At 38.4% G+C, this 12251-nt stretch overlaps 1 protein-coding gene across 2 annotated transcripts in view; it reads right to left on the bottom strand.

Annotated features, from left to right (window-relative positions):
* The window catches only part of pard3ba (par-3 family cell polarity regulator beta a), a 232395-nt gene that overhangs the window by 37387 nt on the left and 182757 nt on the right, over positions 1–12251 (bottom strand). The window lies entirely within an intron of this gene.

Below are 12251 nucleotides of genomic sequence, written 5' to 3'. Positions count from 1 at the left end.
CACACACACACACACACACACACACACACACACACGCACACACACACACACACGGTGCATATGCTAACCTGATTAACAACAACATTAGACTAACATTAGTGCTGCCTCCCTCAGAGAAACACCCCCAGAGCAGCTGCTCTCTCTATCTCACCTTCTTCCAAATGAACAAACGAGCATCTCAGCCTCCCACTTATTCACTGGAGAAGTGGATGTTTTCAACCTTGTATTTAAAAAATTTCATAATAAATTGACCTATATGAGGTGGAGTGAAACACTAGAGAGAAAAGGTGTAGGAGATGGTGGGGGGTAAAAACATAATTTCAACATGCTTGCAATTTTATTTAGACCAAATCCTAATTAACCCCTTCACTTTAGTTTTTAGCCGTACCCAACATTTTTTTGGTTCACACTGAGGGGAAGAGAGTCTTGTTGTATAAAGCAAAGAGGCAGGGGCCCTAAAGCAAAACACCATTCACTATGAAATGAAAAGGTATGAGCCAGACTACAATAAAAAGCTCACTAACATTAGCACTTTGTAAAAAACAAATGTCAACAAACTTGTTTTTGTTATCGGCATAATTTTTTGTCATTTTTATTGTTTGTTGTCTTTGTCGTCTTCTTTTTTTATCTTCGTCATCAACTTCTTCATCTGTATTGTCGCAGATGTTTTTGTATTCTGTCATCTGCGTCATTTTTGTCATCTTTGCTGTCATTGTCATCTTTATCTTCTTTTTCGTCTTTGTTGTCTTTGTCTTCTTTGTGGTCTTCTTCGTCTTTGTCCTCTGTCTTTCTTGTCTTTTATATTTGTAGTCTTCTTTGTTGTCTTGACTGTCTTTGTCAACTTCGTCATCTTTGTGAACTTTGTCGTCATGTTATGTTCTGGCGTCATCTTTGTTGTCATCTTATCATTTGGTAATATGATGTTTTATGATTTTTGTGTAACTGATGTCATGTGTGTGTCAGTTCTGTTTTGTACACGAGACTACACATCTCAATGAGATTACCTGCCTAAATAAAGGTAAATAAAATAAGTTTATGTTATGTGTTGTTGACTTCTTAATCATCAATGCTTTGTCGTCTTCTTAGTTGTTGTCCTCTTYTTTTTGGCGTTAGACATCTTATTGGTTGTGTCTTCTTCTAGCTGTTCCCTTTTCAGGTTTGCCACAGCGAGAYATCCTCATGTCCTCAATCCAACTATCTTTATGTCTCTAACTATATTTCCTTTTTGTCTCTTCTCAATGTCTAAACAAACACTGATAGAGGTTTMGTGCATAAAAAGTATCCTAAGCAGAGTCTGCTGATGGCTTTATAACCAGACTGACACACCAAATATGGGCATTGCTTCTGTTTACAGAAAATAAATCATCAGCTGATAGCATGTCGACTTCTTGAAGGGGCATCCAATTTCACAATGAAATGTTTTAAACTGCTATTCTTTGTGTCTTTAGATTAAGGCCAAGAGGTTGGGAGCACAGGTCAAAGCACTGCTAAGGAAACAGGATTTAGTTTTAATCCTTTCCTACATCTCCTACGTCATTCACTTGAGAAACGACGTTTGAGCACCGTTCACATAGAAGAGACAGAAAAGACTTCATTGCTTTTATGATAGCCTCATTTGATAAAGGGACATCGCAACAGACACAGGCAAAAAAATATCAAAAGAAACTGTGCGTCGTGTATCCACCCCTGCCGATTAGAGATGCAGCCAATAAATACTGCAGGGTTTAGTGAACACACACAATAAATCTTTATTTTCCCTGCAGATTGGGTTTTAAATGTGTTTGTTATATTGTTTTTTCGTTACTATCAAAAGAAACAAAAGCYTCTGTGCCCAGGATGGGGGCCTGATCTATGTATTTGATTGACAGTCAAACCAGCAGGGGAGCTGAAGCACAAAAACAGCCTAAATGTGGCTTACAAGCCGAAGACAAAGAACAATCTGCTAGTGATGGTTTTGAATGTTAAGAGCCATACAAAACAAATGCAAGCAGCTCATTTTTCTTATGGGTTTCATCAATGTTAAAGAAGCTCAGGTGCAGGGCTGTGAATGAAAAGATTATTTAAATTGTTTAAATCTTGAGAGTAATTTTTGTTTGTGTGAGCGTTTTGTTAATCAGGCCRTTTCATGGCTTGTAGCCAGCATCACTATCAGCCAATGGCGGAACRATGATGTTTGCTGCTTTATCCCAAATGAAATGTTTGGATTGGCCAGAAGCCAGAATGTATGTTCTTCATTTATGCAACAGAAAGGAAACACAGTCTGGAAACCTAACACTCTGAAATGGGTGTTCTACTTTTTATCTGCAAATGTCTTAATACTTTGAATGACGGGTTAAGAGACATCAGTAAAACTAGTAAKGCAACAAATGAAGCCAATAAATTGGAGGAATTTCTCCAAAAATCACAAAAACAAACATTAAACACAATAAAAGTCCATTTCAGTCCAGTATATTATACAAGTTAACTTAGTTTTCTTTAATGCATACCTAATGTGATTAYAAACCTGGATATTTGAGTACATGCTAAAGTTAATACAGCGATACTTCAGCTTTTCAAAGCACTACAGCAACTTTGTTTTTAGGCAGACAGTCTTTTCTTTTAAGGTCATCTTGATCATAAATTCAGGCTTTTGAACGTTTTTCTAGTTGTGCTGTTTTTTTAAATTTTATTTTATTTTAATACTTTGGCTGCTTTTGGGCTCATATCTTATGAACCTGACCAGGCCTAAAACTTTGCCTCTAGCCAGTAAAGAGTATTTGAAAGAGATTTCTCAATAATGGCTACCTATCCAGGGTGTACCAGCTCCTCGATACCCTGCATGGAAACATGGGTAGAGACATTAAATGGATGGATTCCTTGAACAGGGAAAAACAAGTTGTCAAAGACAGACACAGGACCTAAAAGAAGCATCATCCCTCAGTTCATCATTCATTGTATGTCATGTTTTCAGCAAATAGCTTCTTGGTAATTCTTTTGTTGGTGCTAAAATAATAATTTATGTGTCAAACTCTGTCACTGTTGGTATTTTTAACAGAAGTAATTAAAGAAAAGGGATCAAAATTTAGTCTTCGTGATAGGCTGCTGGTAACAAAATGTCTAAGATTCCAAAAAAAAAAAAAAAAATGGGTTCTTGACATAAACATTCATTAAGTTTAGTAGTTTTTTTTTACTTCATGTTTCTCAAATCAAGCAAAACCTGCTTCTCTAAAAGTGGTCAGGTACTGGACTGAGAATGAGTGAAAAGCAACCAAAGTCAATCAACAGGGGAGAGATAACAGTGTTWATGTTCAATGGGTACCAGGAAATACTGGCATGGTAACGAGAGAGCTGACTACCTTCCAAAAGCTGGCAGTTAGACCCACTTCAAAGGATCAGAACCTGTTGTAGGTACCTAAACAACAGTCTGTAGGACTGCCCTACAGGCCTGGATTAGATGTCAACACTCAATCTGCTGGAGGAAGTTGACGGGCTGTAGACAGGCACAAGAACTTATAAACAGTCCAAATCTTACGTTTGGGAAAGCTCTCATCTCCCTGTCAAGGAAAACTTTAGGTACACTGGTTAGTGTCCTAAATGGGCACAATCTGCTCCAAAAACATGTGATGGGACTCCATGACAATGATCTGTGTGATGCCTGTGGCATTGAATTAGAGACCTCTTTGCACTACTTAGGCCACTGCCTGGCTCTGAGTAGTCAAAGAAAAATAATTCTTAGGGACCACTTTATGGATCTCGAACACTCAGAACAGTGAGAGATTCTAACCTCGTGTCCTTCATCTGAGGGTTGCAAAGGTTTGATTAAAGCTCAGTGTCTTTTTGGGGWGAGCAATGGGCCAACCTATGAGGCCCCTGCTCAAATGGGTTCTTCATCCATCCTCACTCACCAATACCAATAACAAAAACCAAAGTAAAAAAAATATACATTTTTTTAATCATCTTTCCTCTAAAAACCTCAGACTCTTGCTTTGACTACTTCATCACAACCTGAAAAATTTTTTTTTCTCTTCTGCTGTAAAAAGTTCTCACTTCCAAGCWGCCATCTGCATTCCTTCCCATGTTTATTTGCATTCCTCCTTCTCATTTCTTTCCCTCGGGTATCCCTTGTGTCTTTATGAGCAGCTTCCTCGCTAGGCTTCATCACTTCTGTAGAAGATCCTCCAGCAGTAGAGGCACAGCAGGACTGGCCCAGCAGCATATCTGATACACCTCTGCTTTGCATGTTTGAGCAAAACCAAGTAAACTTCAATACCTATAAGGTAACGGGTGTGCAGGTGTCAGATAAAAGCAGTGATGTCGAGTCATTGAGGCAAACCTGCATCGACGTCTTCACTACATCTGGAAAATCTGATATTCATAGTTTCTGACTTCCTCTCCACTGTGGTGTTTTTTTTGTTCAAGTTCACAGATGAATGAGTGTAGCTTCATTAGGACTGTGGGTGCAAAAAAAATAACATCGGAAGGTGGGGGGCTTTAGCTTGTAGGAACGATACACCCCACGCAGATCACTGCCGCCTTGTGTGTGTATGTGTGCGCATTTCTACGAGTGTGTGTAGGCCATCTATCACGGTGACAGGCGGGTGCGTGTTTACTTAATGATGTGGGGGTTTATTTATGAAGTGATGGCCGATGTGTGGGAGGGTGAGGGGTGGGGGTGGAGAGAGGAGGGAGAGATTGAGACAGCCTGAGGATGTGACATTAAAATATCATCAAGGTGATGGATAGTCGTGCACACATTAGAGAAGTACAAAAAAAAAACAAAAAAAAAAACACCACAGCTGTGTGACGGATGACAAGTTGTTTTCTGGACTTGCGTGAATATTGTGTGCTTTTTGACAACTTCAGGGTTTAAGGTGTCATCATCGTTTATGATTCTCAGGGTAATGAGTTGAAGGTAAGACGCACAAGTTCAGACGCTGCAAATGTTGCAGGAACCTAAATCTGTTTAATCAGTCATGTGTGTGAAAAGTCAGGATCGCCTGATTCAAGGTATTCTATTTTAAGACAATGAAAACAGCTCAGCAAAAAAAAAAAGGGTTTTGTAAATAAGGATGTAACAATACACCAATCTAAATTAATATATAGACTAAATGACTGATTAATTTACATCAGGGCAAAACAAAAACATTGATCCATATCATCATCATATGCCTGATGTGGATTGATATTTGTCCACCTAACATGATTGTGTTAGACGGGTATATGATATTGCATCATTTGCTTTGCAGACTAGAGAATTGAATWGATTGAAATTGTATCATGACACAYTTTGKGATATCGAGAAACACTGTATTTTCTTCCAGACAAATCAATATAATATTGCACTGATAAAGCTGGTGATTTACACCACTACTGGTAAGTATTAGGTTAATGTGAAGTCTTCAGTCAGTGTATTGTCCTCCTGTGGCTCTTTGGTTCCTCTGTGGCAGCTCTTTGAAGCTTTGACCCAAACTAACACAAGATTTCTTTTTTTCCCCTTTATACCCACAACAGAAAAGGCTTTAGCAGTTKTTCTGTCRATTTCTTTRCAAATAYGTGACTGAAACTATAATAYAAGTAGTGAAACATGTTGATTAGATCATGATAGTAGCCTGTTGGCCACTTCTGTAGCCCATAATATAATCTTTCTCTCAAATGTACCAGGATTGTTTTGGAATACCTTTAACACAAGTTACTGAGAAGAAATATGTTGAATTCATTTGAAAAGTATTATGAGTAAAAAAAACAAAACAACATGCTTGCATAGTTCAGTGTTGGAAATTTTAATTAATTTTGTATGAACTTTGTATTTGTTTCTTGTTAACATGAGCAATGTATTTAATTTCATTTTAAATGCATAACTAATTATAAATGTAAAAATTCACTACATCTTTAACTTTATAATGTCACCCATACTGGTCAGAAAAGCCCCCCTTTAATAAACTTGAAATCGCCCATGGGCCACTAGTTGACAATGAGAGTTGTAGCAGATTTTGTTAGTGAGTCAAGGGGAAGAGATGTCTCTTTTGATTGTAAAGGTTGCATACCTGTGCCCTAAGATAAAAACTAACTGTTCAAGCTATGCAAACAATAGTCTAATTTAGGTAGTCATTGCACCAGTCATCCATTTTTGATATTTGACCACCTCTAGAAGGATCAAATGGGCAAATTTCATGTCAAACTTACAAACTAGATACCTCATATTAATGTTGATCTTGTAGGAATATAAAAACTACCATAAATAAGAATTAAATTGAGCTACAATTCTTTAGATTCAAAAATTCCACCCAAAAACTTGATTCTTGTACTGATTTTAGCTATGATGTTGGTAAAATGATTCCTGTTTTCAAAAAAGTGATGCTGCTTTTGGACGTYGTCAACTTTTTCAGCACTGTCAACATCTTGAATAAACCTCTAGTAGAAATTGAAGTGAGGAAAATTACTTCTTCAAATCCTTAAAACAACCAACAATGCCCAACAATAAAAACCGAAGACTGGTTGATCACCATGATTCAGGAAAGAACCGCTCTGAAGGATATATAYAAAAAAAGCACAAAGTGAGCTCTGATTTGTCCTATTTTGTTCCCTGAGGTTTTTGTAGTCACACTTACTAAATAAGGTACTTAGTTCTTGCCAATGCTGTAAAATTWAATTTCCTTGTTTAAGATGCTGGAAAAGAAGAAAATGACCATTAAGATCTTATGAAGGAGCTCAGTCAGCACCAAGAAAACACACATTGGTGTTATAAATAAACACACATATGCGCCTGAAACAAATTTGAAAGAACAGGTAATTACAAAATAAATAAATAAATAAATAAACTACTGGAAATGTTACTTAGAGGTTGAAGTACCATTCATCACCAGTGCTTTGATTTGATTGCTAAATAGTGCTCTTATTTTTCCAAACTCTCAAAAATTGTGGAAGCCCAATTCAAAAATCAAGAATATTTATTTTAAAATGTCCCCAGAAGCACGGCTTAGTCACACACGGTACCAAAATATAATAAATAAAAAGTTCCTACTAACTAATTTTACAGACCAAGGAAGAAGGAACTTTTCGTATACTTTCAAGCMCTAATTGGCCATCAAAATGTTTTTGGAGAGCCTTATCATTTGCATATAGAGAAAACAGACAGAGTGTGACTGGCATAATTACAAGGATGACCTATCTGCAGACAGGGAACATGGGGGACGCGTCAAATTAGAGACTGATGGAAAGACAGGAACACAGATGGAGCAGAGATAGGAAATGAGGTGACAGGAAGATTTTTTTTTTTTTTTGGAGTTCAATGGAGCTTGAAGTGATGCATAGACCCTYTAACAAAGATCTCCATCTCCACAGCATTCAGAATGACGTCCACTTAGTGGGAAAACTGAGACACGGGCCTTTTATTTGCTACCATAACATCGTGCGTTGATTTCTTCTAGGTCGAACAGGCAAATGTAAACATACAGTATCTTTTTCAAACGTGCATATAACCCTCAGAAAGAAAACAAAAAGCTCTTCTGTCCTTGCGTGAAGAGCTTGAAAAACCTTTTTTTCCTTCTACTTTTCAAGGATGTGTGTGAGAATAAAAGAGCAGTGTGGCGTGCTGGAGTTGACGGCTAAAAGGCTCATCAAACAAGGCCAATGTGATGTGAGCGCCTCACTGGAGTGTCTGCATTTATGCTCCACTCAAAACCACGCAGAGAGAAAACGGCAAAGTGCGGAGTGAATCAAACAGTGGGGGCACTGATAACTCCACTCTGCCAGCAGCTGAGGAGGAACAGCGTAGGAACACACACCAAACTCCAGCTAACGTTTGGCTCAAACTTGGATTTTATAGTCAGCAGTTTAGCATTTAAAACAAACTGTGATATAGCCAGTGACTGGTGTAATTGGGCTAGTAGGGCTAAGTCCTCCCTGGGGTTTACAATAAAAATGTTAAAATACCTAATAAACCTAATAAACACAAATTTTAAATATTTTATCACATTTTGTAAAATTCACAACAAAACTGGTGTCTGTCTGGAGAGAATACCAGATTCTTTCCAAAGCGCTAACTTTTCACAGCCCTGTTAATTTAATGTCTTATGGTACAGAACAATCGGCTGATGTTTGGTCCCGCCCCCTCACTTTGCTGCTCTAACTTTGTTCAGTCCAGGGTCAGCCCAAAACCACAGGCTTTATCCAATGAGGGTGGAGGTACAATAACGTGCCTATGTGAGTGTGGTTTGGCAGACTGAGCAGGCATAATGGCAAGCAAGATAAACATAAACGAGGTGGATTATTTGATTTCTCACCTGTTTTCCTTCATGGAAGTGAAGAGGATGGGAGCAGACAGACCAAAGGATATTCAAATCCAGCAAAAGCAGCAAAACCAAAGTTTTTCTGTGATCCGGTTTCAGCACAAGGACTGACTAATGGCAAGTGTAGCTAACAGATCTCTTTTCTGCTTTCCGTGTTTGCTGTTTGGAGGAGACTCAGAAGGTTTTCTTTTATCTATACATCATATTGGTTAGCCCACCCTAAAAATATCACCACCAGCCAACACTGCATATAGTTATTCAACAGTCTGTTCGTGTATCATCATCTTATCCATAGATCACAGAGGTAGCAGGTCCAAGAGGAAAACAGACTTCCCTCTCCTCAAAAACACTTTAACTCCTCCTGAGCGATCCAGAGAGAGGTTACATTACCCCTCCAGTATTCTGGGTCTGCCTTGGCCACAGTATGGCAGAATGCCATTTCACTAGCTCGTATTTTGTGACCATTGGTAATGATTTTGACTGTAAAATCATCAGTAAATCAAGAGCTTTTCCGCGCAGTTCAGCTCCTTCACCATAACAGACAAGAGCAAACCCCTTATTACTACAGACAAATCCGGTCCATGTCTTGCTCCATCAGCTCTGAACAAGACTCCAAAATACTCCAACTCTTTCCCTTTTGAGGCAAAGACTCACCTCCAAAGCTGGATTGGAGGGAGCAATCCACCATTTTTCAGACAAGAACCATGACCTTAGACTTAGAGCGCACTCTCATTAGTGATTCCCCATGCATGATGGCAGCAAACATTATACAAAAGGATTTCCTGGCACTACAGCAGCCAACAAAGAAAAATGGCTAACTTCAGGAAGATTATACGTGATGTCAGTTACTGGGATTGCTATGGTGTCTTTATGGTAAATGGTAAATGGACTGTACTTATATAGCGCCTTTCTATCCATCCAGGACACTCAAAGTGCTTCACACTACAGACATTCACCCATGCACACACACATTCACACACTGATGATAGCAAACTAAAATTGTAGCCACAGCTGCCCTGGGGCACACTGACAGAGGCAAGGCTGCCATACACAGGCGCCACCRGACCCTCTGACCACCATCAGTAGGCARGGCGGATAAGGTGTCTTGCCCAAGGACACAACGACTGAGTTGACTGGACGAGGATCGAACCGGCGACCTTCCGGTTCCAGGGCAACTCCCCTAACCACTCTACCACAGCCGCCCCATTATATACTCAATTWAACGCAAATCTAAATTACAGAAAAATCTAGATTGTCAAGTCTTTTGCTCTGCTGCCTGAGCTCTTTCTGATTCATTTCACTAGCATGGGTCACATTTGTCAAACGGTCTACAAAGTAAACTCTACCGATTCTTGGAAGAATCGGTAGAGTTGAAAGTATAATCCCGACCCAAATGAGAGGCCGTGTCAGATTGTCTGGGCCCAAAGGAAACTGGGATTTAAACAAAATAATATTCCAAATCTTAAAAGAACTACTACATCAAGTCCAAAAGCCAGGCTCTGATGGTTGAAGGTTGTAGACGTCTTTGGAAAGCCCTTTTGTTGTGGCAGCAAATAAACAATACACCAGAACCAGAAAGTTTTCATGACAACCTTTTGTACAGGGAAGACTAATGTGTTGTTACAATGACGTGACTGCCTGATTCAGAACCTGTACCATTTGTTCTACATATGATCACTTGCTTCTTCAAGGATTTAAATAAAACTTGTCCAATCCTGCATTGCAGCTAAATGCATATAAAGGTGGGAAAAGGGGAGTAGAATTCCTTGGCAATGTGTATGGTGTAAAAGTGACCCAGATAGATAAAATAAGTAGATTTCCGCAATCAACAGAAAAGGATGGACTCAAATGAAAATCATCTCTATGGTGTTCATACTATTTCTTACTATTTCTGTGGCGTTCTTCATTTTTGGGCAGATGAATCCCTCTCTTTGATCAGTCTTTGCAATCTATCTCCTTAGATGAATGTTCAGCTCAAAAATAATAAAGAAATACAGTTAATACAACAGTCATGGAAATGTGTACCCTGCTCATACTAGAAGCAACGTATTAGCTTAGCCACAAAGAGCTAAGAACACAAGAGAAAGTTAGCCTGTTGGATTTATTTAAATCTATTATCAATGCWAATAGGAAATTGTGCTTTCCCAAAGTCAACATGACAGAGAGAGATTGGAAAAAAAAATCAATATTATATTTTATACTTGCTATATTATATTCATAGTGACTTGGAGGAATTTAGCAACTCTGGTGAAAGAACCTGGAGATTTGATTAGATGATCTCACAAATATAAAAGTAATCATTGTTTGGCCTAAATGTTGGGATGTTCTTTCATCGACTTCTCAGTGTATACTGATAGTGTACTGGGTTTTGGTTGAAGTTATTAAGTAGCTTCACCACATACTGTTCCTGTCCCTCTGGGCTAATTGTTTTAGCATAATCTGATCAATCTAAATAGGAAATAAAGTGTTGATTAGGACTGCACGATRTTAGGAAAACCTGCGATGTGCGATAATGCGATGACGATATGACTTGCGATAAATGAACAAATACGTATGTATGTAGTATTTGGCATCCATTATCTTTCTGCTGTGGTACAAAAAAGAACTTAAAAAAATACATGAAGGACTCCATTTGATTGGTGAAATATTTCAAGCTTCCATCTGAATAACAAAATGCATAAATGCAAACTTTTGATTCAACCATTTATTGCAGTTTATGCAGTTGTTGCGATATGCATATTGCACAGGCTGTTATCGCGATGATGATAAATTTTCAATATGTTGTGCAGCCCTAGTGTTGACTCTCTTCTTTAACGTCCCGTTCTTGGTAAAGGACCTGTCACACTAGACAAGTTATGCCAACTTATGAAACATTTTTTATGTCTAAATTGCAAATAAAATTATACATTTGATCAATTTGTTATAACTACATTATGTACACGCGGAAAAAAGGTTCATGTTGATTTTTTCAATTCCATCTTCAATGTAAACATCTTTAAAATGTTCATAAGTTGGCATAAGTTGTCTAGTGTGACAGGGCATTTAGCCTTTGGCTTTCTGCACATTACTGCACATGCACAAAAACAAGCACCTCTCTTTACAAACTTGATCCTCCCTATATAAAGGGACACTGAGCAAATTTAACCAAACATTTTCTGCACATATTATAAAAGACATGGCTGCAGAAGTAGTGAGCACAGGTGCTGAACTGGAAGGTTTTTCAACATATACTGATGGAAAAGTCTAAAAATGTACAATTCTTCAAGGAAGATAAAACCTAAAATGTGTCATTTGGACGCTTCAATTACAGAACACCTTTAAGATGTGTGAAGCTGATGCCATTCCAAATATTTATATGCTGCTGAAACAAATGGATAACAAGATTTAATGGGAAAAAACAAGAAATATACTGAATTCACATTAAATGTAATGAAATAAAAGTGAAAAATGTTGTAGTTTTTATTTGTTTGGTGTTAATTTCACCTATAAGTTGTACATGTGATATTTCTGAGTAGCAAATAAAGCTGAAAAACACACAAGTGAGGATAACAAAAATAAATAAATAAATAAAAATCTAAACATAGCTACATTCCATTATCTTCTTTTCTCCTCCTGTGTTGTGAACACCTAAGCTTCCTTGATGTTTTACTGTTTCCATTCACACCGTGTGAGCAGGTTTGTGCGATTTGTAGGTGGAGTGTTTCATTATCGGGCTCCTCAGGGAAGGATCCCGCTGCGGCGTCTCGCTGCGGACACTACTCTTTTTCTGGGTGGAAACGCAGCGATTCGATCACAGTCTGCACCGAAGACATGCCGCGCTTTAATTGCACCAGGAGTTTCGGGAACCGACGGCGAACCGAGACAGAAACCCCTTTTTTTCGGCGTGGGTTTATGTAATGAGTGACAAAACCCTGCAGGTGGAAAAGATGGCGAGAATGGTGTGTGTGTGTGTGTGTGTGTGTGTGTGTGTGTGTGTGTGTGTGT

The sequence above is a fragment of the Austrofundulus limnaeus genome, unplaced genomic scaffold, assembly GCF_001266775.1.
Source record: "Austrofundulus limnaeus strain Quisiro unplaced genomic scaffold, Austrofundulus_limnaeus-1.0 Scaffold195, whole genome shotgun sequence".
NCBI lineage: Eukaryota > Metazoa > Chordata > Actinopteri > Cyprinodontiformes > Rivulidae > Austrofundulus > Austrofundulus limnaeus.
The sequence above is the reverse complement of the archived record's forward strand: the minus strand, read 5'-3'. Positions and strand labels throughout refer to the sequence as shown.